Genomic DNA, 14,420 nt, shown 5'->3' on the forward strand with positions numbered 1-14,420 from the left:
TGAAGTTAAATGCTTCACTCTGGTGCACTTTGAGAGCAAAATTAAGATGCTAGATCTAGGAAAAACGTCATGCTCTTGTAAACAATTTTGTGCTGTAGCAGTGGTGTAATGTAACAAAGTACATTTAGACAAGTACTGTACTTAAGTATAATTTTGAGGTATGTGTACTCTACTTGAGTATTTCCATTTTATGTAACTTTAAAGCCCACTTTTACTCCACTACATCTCATAGAGAAATATTGTACTTTTTACTTTAATACATTTATTTGATAATATTAGTTACTACTAGCTACTTTTCAGATTCTTAATACAAAATATAAATCAACTAATAAATAAAGGCATATCATTAAGTAGTATATAATTAAGTATATAAAGTAGTTAAAAGTAGCTCCACCTTTACGAGCTGCAACATTAAAGTGATGAGCACATTAATGCATCAATAATTATAATAAAATTATATACCATAATATATATTATTATAAAATGGGCCATTCTGCATAATGAGTACTTTTACTTTTTGTACTTTAAGTTGGCTATATTTTGATTCCAATAAATTTGTAGTTTTACTTAAATAACATTTTGAATGCAAAACTGTTATTTGTAACAGTATTTTTACACTGTGGTATTACTTTTACTTAAGATTTGAGTACTTCTTCCACCTCAGTGCTCTAGTAAACAATGTCATCATAAACACATTGATTGTATAGATATGAATGGTGATGACACATCAAAAAAGTCACTCAAAAAGCATGGTAAACGAGACGGGCTGCGTGTTTCAAAACAGGTCGGTTGCCGCCATCGCCACAGACCAGGGTCCGTCCCTCCACGTAGGGAGAGCAGGCAAAGCGAGCACCAATCCATGGCCCCGTTAGCCACTTTCACCCCCGGGCCTCTCTGAGCCAAACTAGAGCCGGTCGCTGCACAGTGTGCGCACCGCCGCGGAGGAAATGCGCCAATGAGCGCCAGCCAGCCCACCTGTTGTGTGTGTTCAGGTTCATCCTGAGATGCGTATCAAGTGTTCTGGTTGCAGCTGGGTACATCGCCTACAATCAATCTGCACTAAGTAAGGGCTTAACATCATCAGGAATCTGAGTTAGAACACACACAGGTATAGAATCCTAGCCGTCATCAGTCATCATCACAGCTGATCATGGAAATTCATTCTTAAAAATGCCTCCAAACCTATTGCTTCAAAATACACAGTTTCATATTAGTTCTAAAGATGAGGACATTTCATCACATAAAAGACTTTTTTTTAATCTGTTTTTCTCTTTCCTTTACACTTTATCTTAACTCAGACTTAAAGGGACTGTTTGTAACTTTTTACAAGTATAAATCTACCGAGTCGGTTTCCAATGCGTGCTCGTGTGTGGCTACGTTGTTCAGACCACTCCTCTGCCTGCTTGCCTTCACTCACACAACGCGCTCGTTCTTGCTACACCTCGCCTTCATGCGCGCTCACTGCACACTGCAGAAGAGTTAGTAGCTCTGAGAATATCTAGTGAATCAACTATTCTCAGGGAATCCTCCCACCCAGCTCATCACCTGTTTGACCTGCTGCGCTCTGGCTGGCGCTACAGGTCAATGAAAGCCCGCACCTCCAGACTCACAGACAGTTTCTTTCCCTTGGCCATATGGACACTGAACAAAAAATAAATGCAATATTAATACACTGAATGTGAATACATTTATCTTTGCAATATATCCTTGATGCAATATATATCTCAAGTACAACTTTGTTTACATTTTATTTATTACATCTACCCTACCTATTTTACAAGTGCAATTACCTCTGTTTACATTACATCTATTTTTATATTTTATACATCTAGTGTAACACTTCTGTTTATATTTTTTTATTACATCTACTTTACCTGTTTTATTTACTTTATAACTATGTTTTTTACCTGTTATATGTTTTATCTGCCTCGTCTTGTCAAGTATTTGTTTTTAAAGCACTGACCAGAAGTGGCAACTGTGAATCTCGTTGTATTTAATACAATGACAATAAAGATTTCTATTCTATTCTATTCTATGTACAGTGGACGTTTGTGCAGAAATAACTGCTGCAGCTCCTCCAGACCAACAGAGGTTTTCCGTGTCTTGTGAAGTGACGGGGCTCCGGAGCGAGTAACGTTATCGTCTCCGACCGGGTGCCGGTGTCTCCCTGCGGGCGCAGTTGGAGACGATAACGTTTCGGAGACGATAACGTTTCAGAGACAATAATGTTTCTCTTCCTGCTTCAGCCGTAGGCAGCCGAGCCAACACTAGGATCAGCATTGATTCATGGAGAGACCTTCGTCTGGTCAGCTAACATTACTGCCAAGCAGCTGAAATATAGAGTGATATTGTGCTTTTAGCTGACGTGTGTCGCCTCACTGTGTTGAGCGATTCTCGTTCATGTCTATGTAGAGCGAGCACAAGCGCGAACCCGACGCTGACTTTCGTTGACTTAATGGCCGCAGGTCTCGCTGTTAACATCATTTCAGCATTTCTGAGAGTTACAAACAGTCCCTTTAACCAATTGTTTATGAATTTACAGCTCAGAAACTGTCATTACAACATTGATCCAGTAGATGTCACTTTGTGACTGAAGTAAGAGGGAGCTGGCCCACATCAGCCTTCCATTAGGAATACAGCAGCATTATTAAACACTGCTAAGAGGACTGTTGATGTGACCACTACCATTTCTACTATACTCTTCTTGTGTTCTTAATCCTGTCGTGAAACTGCCACACGCAATTTATCTGATGTTTGCCACGTCTATCACTTGTCACATCCAAATGACATCAGGAACAAGACATAAGAACAATAGTGAATGCAATCTGAAAATGACACACACTTGCCTTTTTCTCTCTAAATGATATTCAGGGTTCTGTTACATAGCTATTGTACTATAACCATACCTAAACATATAGCCCACTGTATATGTAGCTTATGAAGCTGTTTCTTCCTGTGAGCTGTATTGTATTCCACTGTGTAGATTGTGTTGGATCGGCCAGTTGTTGTTTAAAGAGAGATCAGGGTCGGTTTAAAGGCCATTTAAAGGAAATTTGTTTCTAAACACATTATACATTTTGGAAAATAATGACTGAAAACATGTTGCAAAGACTGTGAACATTGTAGTACTGGATTGTGGAGTTAGACCGTTAAAGTGTTTTTCGCCAGTTTTGTGTTCAGGATTTTTTAGGCGGGGCTGAAATCATGGCTCGATGGCGCAGTGGAGCCATCCTTAACATAACTCCACCCGTCTTCACAAACCTGAACCCGTTTTGAAAGACAAAACAGAAACCCAGAGATTTATCAAAGGTAAACTTGGCTAGCTCAGTCAGTAGAGCATGAAACTCAAACTCTCAGCGTAGTGGGTTCGAGCCTCATATCGAGTGTTGGCATGTATGTCACTATTTTTGTAATCCATCCCATGTCCCAAGTATATTTATTCTTTTTCTGTACAAAAAATGTATAGTCTTAAAAAAAAAAGAAAATGACAAGGTGTCAGAGTATGGAGTACCAGGGCCACGAATGTCTTTGAGAGTACCAGGACCACAAAAGCAAGCACTTTGTCCAGGTGGGGGGCGCTGTAAAGCTCGCGGCCGCGAAGCCGCGAGCCACTCTCGCCTTGAGCCTTTCCAAGCCGACCGACCGCCTCGAATGAAATGCGCCTGGCAGGGGCCAGCCAGCGCCGGGGAGAAGTCCCGCGAGGGGATCCTCCCACACCGAGCGGTCGTCCCTAACCCGCTGAGTTGAATCCCCTGGGGAGACTGCGCGACGGGGGCCGTTCCCGGCCTCACACCGTCCACGGGCTGAGCCTCGATCAGAACTCTCCCCATCGGACGGCTATTTGGCACTGGGCTCTTCCCTCTTTGCCCACTGCTACTGAGGGAATCCTGACAGGCTGCAACTTCCCCGCCTGTGGGTGTGGTTTCAGCCATGGATGTATTAGGAGAGGTTTCAGGTTTCAGCGACACGCCCCCAGCGTCTCAGAGCAGAGAATATTGCTGATTTTTCCACGATTTTGAAAGCTAATTTTATATACTTGCCGATTCATTTAATCATTCATATTTGGCTGGGTGGTTAGTAACAATTTTTTTCTGTGGTGTGACAAACCCATAATGCATATTTATTTTTGCTTTACACGGACTTTAAGGCATAGGCCATATAGTCGTTCGCCTAGGACGCCAGCTTCTGGGGGGGGGGGGGGGGGGGGCTGGTCGCCCTCTAAATAATAATAATGATGATTATAATTTAAAAAAAATGCTATTTTAAAAAAGAAAGAAAGAAAGAAATACTGTTTCACCCCTATAACTCTCTTTCTCAAACTTTTTCATGTGTCCGGCCGCAGTTATTTGTGAAAATAAAAATCTTGTTTTTTGTCTTAAAACCATCGTGATGTCTGATGTGTTTTTACGGGGCTAGGGTAAGGGTTCTGGGGGGTTGAAGCCTTATCCTAGAACGGCGTAAAACAATTTCCTTTCTGTTGCAATCCCCTAACCCAGCCATTCTCAACCACTGTGCCGCGGCACACCGGTGGGCCTCAGAGCGCCATCTAGTGTGCCGCGGAGGCAGTGGTACTAGATTATTTTTTTATTATTATTTAGCAAAGTGAACAGGTAAAACCTAAAGGAGGTAAGATGCCAGCTGCCGTAAAACCAAAGCCTATTGAAGGAGGCTGAGACACGGGCGGACACGGGTCTTGTATTGGGTATAACACATGCGCAGTGTAACTGGAGCTGCGGTCGTGCGTTGCGATCGGCTCAATTTCGGCGAGTGCAGAGCAGATATTACTGCGCATGTGCGGTACCCCGAAGGCGCGTTGATTAAGTGTGACCCAACCTCCTTCAATAGGCCTTGTGTAAAAACACCAAACATCATCAGGTAGAGACAAACGTGTTTGCCACTGTTAGCTAGCTAACGTTCTCGGATGCAGTGAGACAAAATGGATCGGTTTTTAAAGCGAAAAAGTGATGTGGGAGACGACCCTGCGCCAGTAAAAGCTCCGAAGCGTGTGGTGAGGAAATATGACCCTGAATACATTAAATTAGGATTCGTGCTTAATCGCCTTTTTGAACTGAGAGAAGAAGTGCACACATTTCTGGAAGAGCAGCACTCCCCTATTGCTGAGCATTACACTGATGGTAACTTTTGTGCAAAACTGGCCTACTTATCAGATATATTTGACCAGCTCAATATATCAATGCAAGGCAGAAACAGCACAGTGTTTTTGTTTTCAGACAAAATTGAGGGCTTCAAGAAAAAACTTATTCTGTGGAACAGAAGAGTCAAGGAGGGACGATTTGACGTGTTTTCACTCCTCAGTGAAACTTTGGAAGCCACTCCTCATGTCAACATATCCAGTGTTATAACCCAGCATTTGACTCAGTTGTCAGGAAAGTTTACAGACTACTTCCCAGAAGATGCACGAGATGGAAACCTTTGGATTTTGGACCCTTTCTCTGTGGATCCTGCTTCAGAAGACGTAGCTCTCTCCACTGTGTTGGAAAATGAACTGATGGAACTATCAGCAGACAGCAGCCTGAAGCTTCAGCTCACATAAGTTGACCTTGCTTCATTCTGGATACTGGCTGCCAGTCAATATCCCTCTCTGTCAAAACGGGCAATCAAATTTCTGTTGCCTTTCACCACCACCTATTTATGTGAGTCAGGGTTTTCCATTGTGACTGTCACAAAATCAAAGGCAAGGAACAAACTGAAAGCAACTTTGAATGCTACTCTGCGTGTCAGCCTCTCACCCATCCCACCACGACTTGATCTCATTATTTCCCAGAGGCACGCCCAAGTGTCTCACTGAGGGTAAGCAGAATATGTATTTTGGTCATTACAGCTGACAGTGGTATGACACATATTTACAGCCCAGTTTATTATTTGTTTTATAAACATGTTAGGTTTTTTACTAATTTATTTGGGAAGGTGGTCCTCGGAAATGTTTTGACAATCACAAGTGTGCCTTCAGTTGCAAAAGGTTGAGAACCCCTGGTCTACACCTATACGCGGCTGGCCCCCGCGCTGAGGGCAGCTATGCTCACCACTATACCACCATCGCTGCACACCAAATTCTCCAATTTTTCTGGGCATTGAGAATGAAACGAGCCCTGCATTTAAAAAACGCATGGGGCTGTCACCTCTACTTATAGGGACTGTTTGTAACTTCTTACACGTATAAATCACCCAGGTCGGTGTCTCATGCGCGCTCGCGTGTGGCTACGCTGTTCAGACTCAGACTCCAACACAAACTACAGTGAAGCACCAAAACCTCTTGGTTGTATCTAGTGAAGCCCGTCTGTTAAACAGTGTTGGCCGCGGTCGGAGGACGTGGAGGAGACCGTAGCTTTGGTCTCCAGGGCCGGAGTCTCTGCTGTACTCTGCTCCTCTGCTTGCCTTCACTCACACACCACGCTCGTTCTCACTCTCTCTCTCGCTCCACCTCACGGGCATGCGCGCACACTACACACTGCAGAAGAGATAGTTTAGCTCTGAGAATATCTAGTGAATGAACAGTGGACGTTTGTGCAGAAATAACTGCTGCAGCTCCTCCAGACCAACAGAGGTTTCCCGTGTCTTGTGAAGTGACGGAGCTCTACAGAGAGAAATGTTATCGTCTCAATCCAAAACTCCGGCGTCTCCCCTGTTCCCTCCGGCCGCGGTCGGGAGGTTGAGGCAGGAAAAGCCAACACTAGGATCAGCATTGATTGATGGAGAGACCTTCGTCTGGTCAGCTAACATTACTGCCAAGCAGCTGAAATATAGAGTGATATTGTGGTTTTAGCTGACGTGTATCCTCACTGTGTTGAGCGATGCTCTTTCCCTCTCTCCCCCCACAGGAAACCCCACATAGAACGAACCATAACTTCCAGACTATAGTACTAAAGCACCTCCTCTTGTTGGTGTTCATTCAGTTCTTTCTTCTATCGTTTCCAAATGAGACAATGTCTTTCCAGAAAAACATCACATCATGTCCTGAATAACTCTTCGACTGTTAAACTCTACAGACCGCTGTCCTGTGTGAGGCACTGTTGGGATTTGAACCCAAGATCTCCTGTTTACGAGACAGGCGCTTTAACCACTAAGCCACAGTGCCTCTGTTCTTTGTTGTTGTCTTCTCTCATATCAAAGCTGCATTCATATCCAAAATGTAAAAAAAGAGTTCAATACAGGAGCCGTCTGTTTCCTCATCACAACAGTCAACTTTTAACCGGAACCAGTCTTTCTCTAAACTTAACTACTGAGTTTTCCAGCCTAAACTAAACCCTTGATATAGAGGAGGCAGAGATAAACATGACAGACTTCATTTAAGAGCTCATTTCTGCAACAACCAGGCACTGCTGGGATTTGAACCCAGGATCTCCTGTTTACTAGACAGGCACTTTTAACCAACTAAGCCACAGCACCTCCTTCAGCTGCAGCTCCCCGTTGCATGAAGACAACAAGCTAGTAAACATGGACGTAAACAGTACTGGATTTAAAACACTTAAAAACTCACTGATAGCTTCTTCCATTCTGTGTTTCTTCACTCCAGCAGTCAACATTTAACCAGAACCACAGTCTTTCTCTAAACTTAACTATGTAGTTTTCCTGCCTAGATTAAACCTTTGATATAGAGTTGGCAGAGATAAACTTCCACCTATCCATCATCTGTACCTGCTTATCCTATTCAGGGTCGCGTTGGGGCTGGAGCAGATCCCAGCTGATATTATATGAAGGCGGGGTACACCCTGGACAGGTCACCAGACTATAGTACTACACCACCTCCTCTTGTTGGTGTTCATTCCGTTCTTTCTTCCATTGTTTCCTTTCATTTCCACACAAATGAGACAATGTTTTTCAAGGACAATGTCACATCATGTCTTGAATCTCTTCAAGAATGTCCTGTTCCAGTACACATAGGCCGTGTTCAGACCTGGTATTAACATGCGTCCTCAGTGATCGGATCATAAGTGGACAGCTTTAAGTACATCTGTTCACACCTGGCATTAGAATGCGTCTCCACATGCATCTTCAGTGACCACTTGTGATCTGATCTCACTTCCCCGCTCTATATGCAAATAAACACGTAGTAAACACATGGCTGATACAGCAGCCGTTGTGACGTAATACTACAGGAATGTCAGTAGTAATATCCTACATATTCGTGAATTCTGGTACATTTTATAAACATCAAAATAAAAGGGCTGACGGTCGGACGGTCGGGTGTCAGCTCCATGCAAAGCTGCTGAACAAAATCACCGACACATCTCCCGACAGTATGATAATAATGCACTTCGCTTGCCTAGTCTGATAGTCTGTAGATATGTAGCCTATAGATAAGATATATTTTAATAAAATAAAGTTGTACCTACAGGATACAGTAGAGCACAGAGGCTGTTTCCATGCTGAGAAGCACCCGTGTCTCCTGTTTATTCACCTGAGGGGCGCGGTGATCCCGCGGATCCCAGCTGGACATCAGATGAGTTGGCGGTTCTTAATGTGGCCCAGGACGCATTCACTACACCATGCTAAACTAATGTGGTCATATGTGGCCCAGACCACCTCTGAAAGATCTGATCTCAATGTGTCTTCAATGTGTTCACACCTGTCCACTTGTGATTGGAATACTGAGTATGCATGTTAATACCATGTCTGAACAGGGCCATAATGTCCTGAATCTCTTTTCTACTGTTAAAGTCTAACAACTGCTGTCCTGTGTGAGGCGCTGTTGGGATTTGAACCTAAGATCTCCTGTTTACAAGACAGGCGCTTTAACCACTAAGCCACAGCGCCTCTGCTCTCGGTTGTTTTCTTCTCTCATATCAAAGTTGCATACGGAGCAAGTCAAAGAGTAAAGTCAAGAGGAAAAACACAGAGGGCTCTTCCCATTTTTCTTCTTGATCTCATCTGATCTTTCCAATACACGGATATTTTCACAACAACATGGCCATCTGGAGTAAAGCTATGTGGTCGGCAACTGCTTTGTTTCATGTCCGTATCATAACAACGGCTTGTATATCCGCTGTCCTCGGTCTTCCGTTTTCCCTTTTTTGAATGACAAGTACACACTACCGCGATCTGCTGGTAGGGAGAGTTATTTCATCTCAGGCAGGCACAGAACGTACGTGATAACTGGCCGTCGGCTGTAGTCTTTGCGGTGTGTTCAAGTGCGACTTGTCTGCCAAAACAAAGGTGATGTGAGGCGACGCAACAGGCGGCCTTCGTTGCCGCTAGTTCTTTGATGTCGGCTTGGTGTGTCCCCAGTTTTACTGATTACTTTCTAACAACAATACCAAGCAACAGTATACTGTCAGTGGAAGAAGAGAAGGACTGCAATGGCTGGGAATCGAACCCAGGTCAACTGCTTGGAAGGCAGCTATGCTCACCACTATACCACCATCGCTGCGCAAAATGATATTCACACCAAATTCGCCAATTTTTCTGGGCATTGACACTGAAGCGAGCCCTGCATTTAAAAAATGCATGGGACTGTCACCTCTACTTACTTATTTTCCATATTGTATCAAAATTGGGTTTGATTGAAGGCCAATCTTAAGGCCTACACACAATCTAGTCCACTTGCTTTTCTTGCCGTTGTGATAGTTGGTGCATTCTTTGCTTTGCGCTATCAGTGCTTGATCTTTTCAGTTCTCCTTATAGCTAGTTCGCACTGCACAAATTTCTACCTGATGTTCTGCTCCCCTTTCCGCCGCATGACATTCTCCTCAGTCAGGGTCAGCAGTTCTCCTGAGCCAAACCCTGCTCTCCCTTCCTGAGTCGTCTAACAGTTTGCCAGAACTTCCACGATGCCAAAGGAAAGTCCTTCTCCGTAGCCTCCCGGAAATCAACATATGGTATGAATATCACATTTCATGGACTAATTGTGAATTCTCCATTCTGCTGTGAAGTAACAACTGCTGTTGCTTTACAACTTTTGTCTTTCTTGGTGAATAATAAGCAGCTGGTAGAAGACGCTAACCTCCCCGTCGGGGAATCGCACCCCGGTCTTCCGCATGACAAGCGGAGATACTGTCCACTATACTAACGAGGACTGCTTCATCCCTGTTTTTGGCACGTCAATGAACAGGTGGCGCTGTTCCAGTGTATACAGGGAATATACAGAGATATGGAATGAGCCCGTAGGTGTGAATGTGAGTGTGAATGGTTGTCTGTCTCTAGTGTCCGCCCTGTGATAGTCTGCCGATCTGTCCAGGGTGTACCCTGCCTACCTTTATCATTTATCCATTACCTTGACACATTTCTCCATCCTTGCCTCAGGTGGGAAAGGAACCCATGACCTTCGGCTCCGCAGCAAAAACACAGGAGCAGAATCCCCCTTCCCTCTCAAACCCTAACTTCCAGACTGTAGTACTAACGCACCTCCTCTTGTTGGTGTTCATTCCCTTCTCTCTTCCATTGTTTCCAAATGAGACAATGTTTTTCCATAAAAAAGTCACATCATGTCCTGATGAACTTTTCTACTTTTAAAGTCCACAGACTGCTGTTCTGTGTGAGGCACTGTTGGGGTTTGAACCCAAGATCTCCTGTTTACAAGACAGGCGTTTTAACCACTAAGCCACAGCGCCACTGTTTCTTGCTGTCTTCTTCTCTCATGTCAAAGCTGCATTCATATCCAAAATGTAAAAAAGAGTTCAACACAGGAGTTGTCTGTTTCCTCATCACAACAGTCAACTTTTAACCGGAACCAGTCTTTCTCTAAACTTAACTACTGAGTTTTCCAGCCTAAACTAAACCCCTTGATGTTGAGGTGGCAGAGATAAACATGACAGACTTCATTTAAGAGCTCATTTCTGCAACAACCAGGCACTACTGGGATTTGAACCCAGGATCTCCTGTTTACTAGACAGGCACTTTAACCAACTAAGCCACAGCACCTCCTCCAGTTGTTGCTCCCTATTGCACAAACACAACAAACTAGTAAACATGGACGTACCCTATCCTGGATTTTAAACACTTAAAAACTCGGCGTTGCAAATGTATTTTTTCTGGCCAAGCATGTTGAATCGGTGGTGCCGCCCGTCGGTGAGAGAAATCACTCTCACTGGCAGTTCAGCCTTTGGTTCAGCTTAAACAAATCAGTGCACTAGAAGAGAAAAGGACGTGAGGGAAAGCAAGCCAACGAGGAAAGTCAAGAGGAAAAACCCAGAGGGCTCTTCCCATTTTTCTTCTTGATCTCATCTGATCATTCCAATACACGGATATTTTCACAACGACATGGCCATCTGGAGTAAAGCTATGTGGTCGGCAACTGCTTTTTTCTGGGGGGGAGGGAGGGCAGCCCATGTGAGGCCAGCGGGATACTTTGAGACTTGAGTCCGTCAGACTTCGTTAGAACGTTTGACCCTCAGTGTGGGACTGCAAGGGTCTTAATGTCCATTCTTTGTCCTCTGCTGTGGATGGAAGAGATGTAGAAGACGACATGAGTGACTGCTAGGCCCGAGCCCCGACTGTGTGGGCGCCCGAGCTCTGGCCCTGACATCCGACAGACAGCAGGCAGGGAAAGCCTTGCCATATTTGTAAGGCCAGTGACAGAGTCGCGGGCTGTGTGTAACATTATGTATGTATGCGTGTGAGTGTGCGTACATGCAGGTAGATGAAAAGTGACTGTGTGTTCCTCCAGGACGGTGCTTAGCAAAACGCTTAAGGAGAGCTGAAGATGTGAAGCATTGTGGGCTTACATTGTGTTTGCACGCCTTTCAAGTGCCGACAAAAAGAAGCGGCGGCGGCGGCGGTCTGACTGACTGACAGCACACCCCGACTCAAATGCAAATCATCACCAGGCGGCGAGATAAGACAAAGCGGTAAACATGTCCACACAGATTTTGAAAATCTCATCATGACGAGTGACATGCACTCAGATATTGAGGCGAGCCGCCAGCCAGCCAGCCAGCTGCTGCTGCTGCTGCTGCTTAATTTGTTTCCTAGCTGATGCAGATCAGAATGAATCCTCCGCCTCGTATGACAAGGGAAGTGAAGTGCAAAGATGGCTGGAGGTTCGTCCATGCGGTTGATATTCAGGGTATCTCCACATCAGCCTGAGCGTGCTGCTAGAGAGTTGTTTCCAGTTGTTTTTGTTACGACTACAGAATCCGACAGCAGCCGGTGCAGTGTGCTTTTTTTGTGTGTATTTTAAATTGATGCCGGCGTGGTCTGCACAAACACCTGCTGGAAGTCCTGTCAGTTTGTGAAGCTGCCACCTCATCACGCAGAGCAGCGCGAGGCGAAGAAGCACCGACCTCTGAGCTCACTGTTTACTTCTCTTTCCAACAATCAGTATTATTTATCAGTGTGTTTACAGTCCTGATGGGTGGAGCACGGAGGATCTGAGGAGGTTTAAACTCTGAAACTCAAAAGGAGAGACGCTCTTTCTTTCTCTCACTCTCACTATTTCATTCCCACTCTGGCCTCTAGTTTGACGACATTATAGTGCCGTCCAGTAATGCTACAGCGGTGTATCGGCAAGAATCTGGCGATACGATACGTATCACGATACTGGGGTTACGATTCAGTATATTGCGATACTGAAATCAAGGAGATATATTGCAAATTTTTTTAACCTAATTTTAGGAAAACTGTCAAAAACACCACCATATGCATACAATCTGAGTTTAGGAAAGTTTATCTTTCATGCAATCTGAGCGTTGGGATCTGGTATTTATCACGGTCTCTGTAACATCCAACGTCACAGCTCTACTTTGAGAGGACGCATCTCTTTGCAAATGAAATAAAGCATTGACAGAGGTAATCTTTGCATGTAAACTATTAATTAAAAACCGATAAAGTGTTTTTGAGAATCAATACAGTATCACGAAACACGATATTGCAATAAACACCCCTAGTAGAAAGCCAGAGATGATTAACATTTAACAACGTAGTGCTTCATTCACACACTCTTGTCACAGCGTAGGAGAGCACATAGCTATGGCCAGATGACAGACAACCTTGTTTGGCTCATTTTTTGTATCCAGTGTAGCATTAAAAGTATGGTGGAATTAGCTAGCTAACTAGCGGACAGCTGGCTAATTAACTAGCTTTCATGCTACATTGGTTACAGAAAATGAGCCGGCCAGCGGGTTGGTGGCCAGCGGGCCGGTGGCCAGCGGCAGCGCCCGGTCTAACGGTTTATCCGCCTCTCTCCCGCTCCGGAGAAGGACAGGCTAGCCAGCCATCCATCTCTGGTAGCTGCGACAACACAACATCGACGTGTTGTTACCATAACAACCAACAACAATTGCCATTTCCTTTTGCACTAGTCGAAAACAGTTCAATGTCCATTCTACTCATATTCTATTTCTATGATTGTACCATTGCGAAACTAGAATGGCACTCGGAGAGCGCAGACCTCCGCCAAGCTGCCCGAGTTCGATATACAAAATATTCCTGAATCCGGATCATGATCTGGATCGCCACTAGGGATGTTAATAATTAACCGTTTAACCGTTAACCGACAGAAGCATTTTAACCGATTAACGCTATCGGTTAAAATGGTTAAAAGAAATGTTGATATTTAATTAAAAAGCTGAGAAAAACTCGTCGCTTAAAGGAGAAAAGCTGGTCCACCTTAAGAGAGTCTGAGCCGGCGTTACAGATACAGGAAGTCGGCTCCCGTCTAAAGCTCGCTGTATCCTCGTAGCATTTATTCACCGACAAATAAACTGTACACACACTGTCTGCTACACCTTTAACACCACACACACATACGGTCTGTCGGAAACTCGCTGAAGTTGTACCGTATGTGTGTGTGGCGGCGGCGAGCACGAAGCTACCAGCAGAGCTACAGATGCTAACGTAGCACAAACACACACACTGTTTGTCGGGAAATCGCTATCGTTACGCCGGGCAGACACACAGCTGACAACCTGCTGAACTAAACTAAATGTGCGGTGGAGACTTTTACTGGGAAAGTGGCTGCATTTCCGCGACACTACACGCAGCATCGTAGCTGCTAAGTTAACGCTCCCGGACAATGAACTGGGGACTGTTGTCTGTTGTGCTCATACACTGCAGCTGGTGCACTGCTGCATGCGAGGCACAAATCTTGTCGGTTAACGGTTAATAATCAGTTAACGAGGGTCGCTTATTGTTTCAAAATTAGCATCCCCAGTCGCCACCAAAATCTAATGGATTGTTCATTGTGCTACACCCCACCCGTAATGCTGCAAACGGACAAACAAACCAACAAACCAACGCCAGTGAAAACACAACCTCCTTCCTAGGCCTTTGGCCTTGGCGGAGGTAACTAGAGGCCTCTCTCTCTCTCTCTCTCTCTCTCTCTCTGTCTGTCTGTACAGGGGGCTCGGTGGGGAAGGGCTCGGTGCAGTGATGCAGGTGTGTGTTTCTGTGTGTGTGTGATTGTACATGTATGTTCAGTATGCATGTGTGGCTTTGCGGGGCTGGGAGGATCTGCAGTGTGTAAG

General features: G+C 44.7%; 5 non-coding genes across 5 annotated transcripts; all 5 read right to left on the reverse strand.

Annotated features, from left to right (window-relative positions):
- Window positions 1–7,023: 7,023 nt before the first annotated feature.
- On the reverse strand, window positions 7,024–7,096 carry trnat-cgu (transfer RNA threonine (anticodon CGU)). Its single transcript has one exon. It is a non-coding gene; the product is annotated as a tRNA-Thr (tRNA).
- Window positions 7,097–7,332: 236 nt separating this feature from the next.
- trnat-agu (transfer RNA threonine (anticodon AGU)) lies at window positions 7,333–7,407 on the reverse strand. Its single transcript has one exon. It is a non-coding gene; the product is annotated as a tRNA-Thr (tRNA).
- Window positions 7,408–8,702: 1,295 nt separating this feature from the next.
- trnat-ugu (transfer RNA threonine (anticodon UGU)) lies at window positions 8,703–8,775 on the reverse strand. Its single transcript has one exon. It is a non-coding gene; the product is annotated as a tRNA-Thr (tRNA).
- Window positions 8,776–10,495: 1,720 nt separating this feature from the next.
- On the reverse strand, window positions 10,496–10,568 carry trnat-ugu (transfer RNA threonine (anticodon UGU)). Its single transcript has one exon. It is a non-coding gene; the product is annotated as a tRNA-Thr (tRNA).
- A 236-nt stretch (window positions 10,569–10,804) lies between these two features.
- trnat-agu (transfer RNA threonine (anticodon AGU)) lies at window positions 10,805–10,878 on the reverse strand. Its single transcript has one exon. It is a non-coding gene; the product is annotated as a tRNA-Thr (tRNA).
- Between the last annotated feature and the right edge of the window lie 3,542 nt (window positions 10,879–14,420).

The sequence above is a fragment of the Sebastes fasciatus genome, chromosome 11 (assembly GCF_043250625.1).
Source record: "Sebastes fasciatus isolate fSebFas1 chromosome 11, fSebFas1.pri, whole genome shotgun sequence".
NCBI classification, from domain to species: Eukaryota; Metazoa; Chordata; class Actinopteri; order Perciformes; family Sebastidae; genus Sebastes; species Sebastes fasciatus.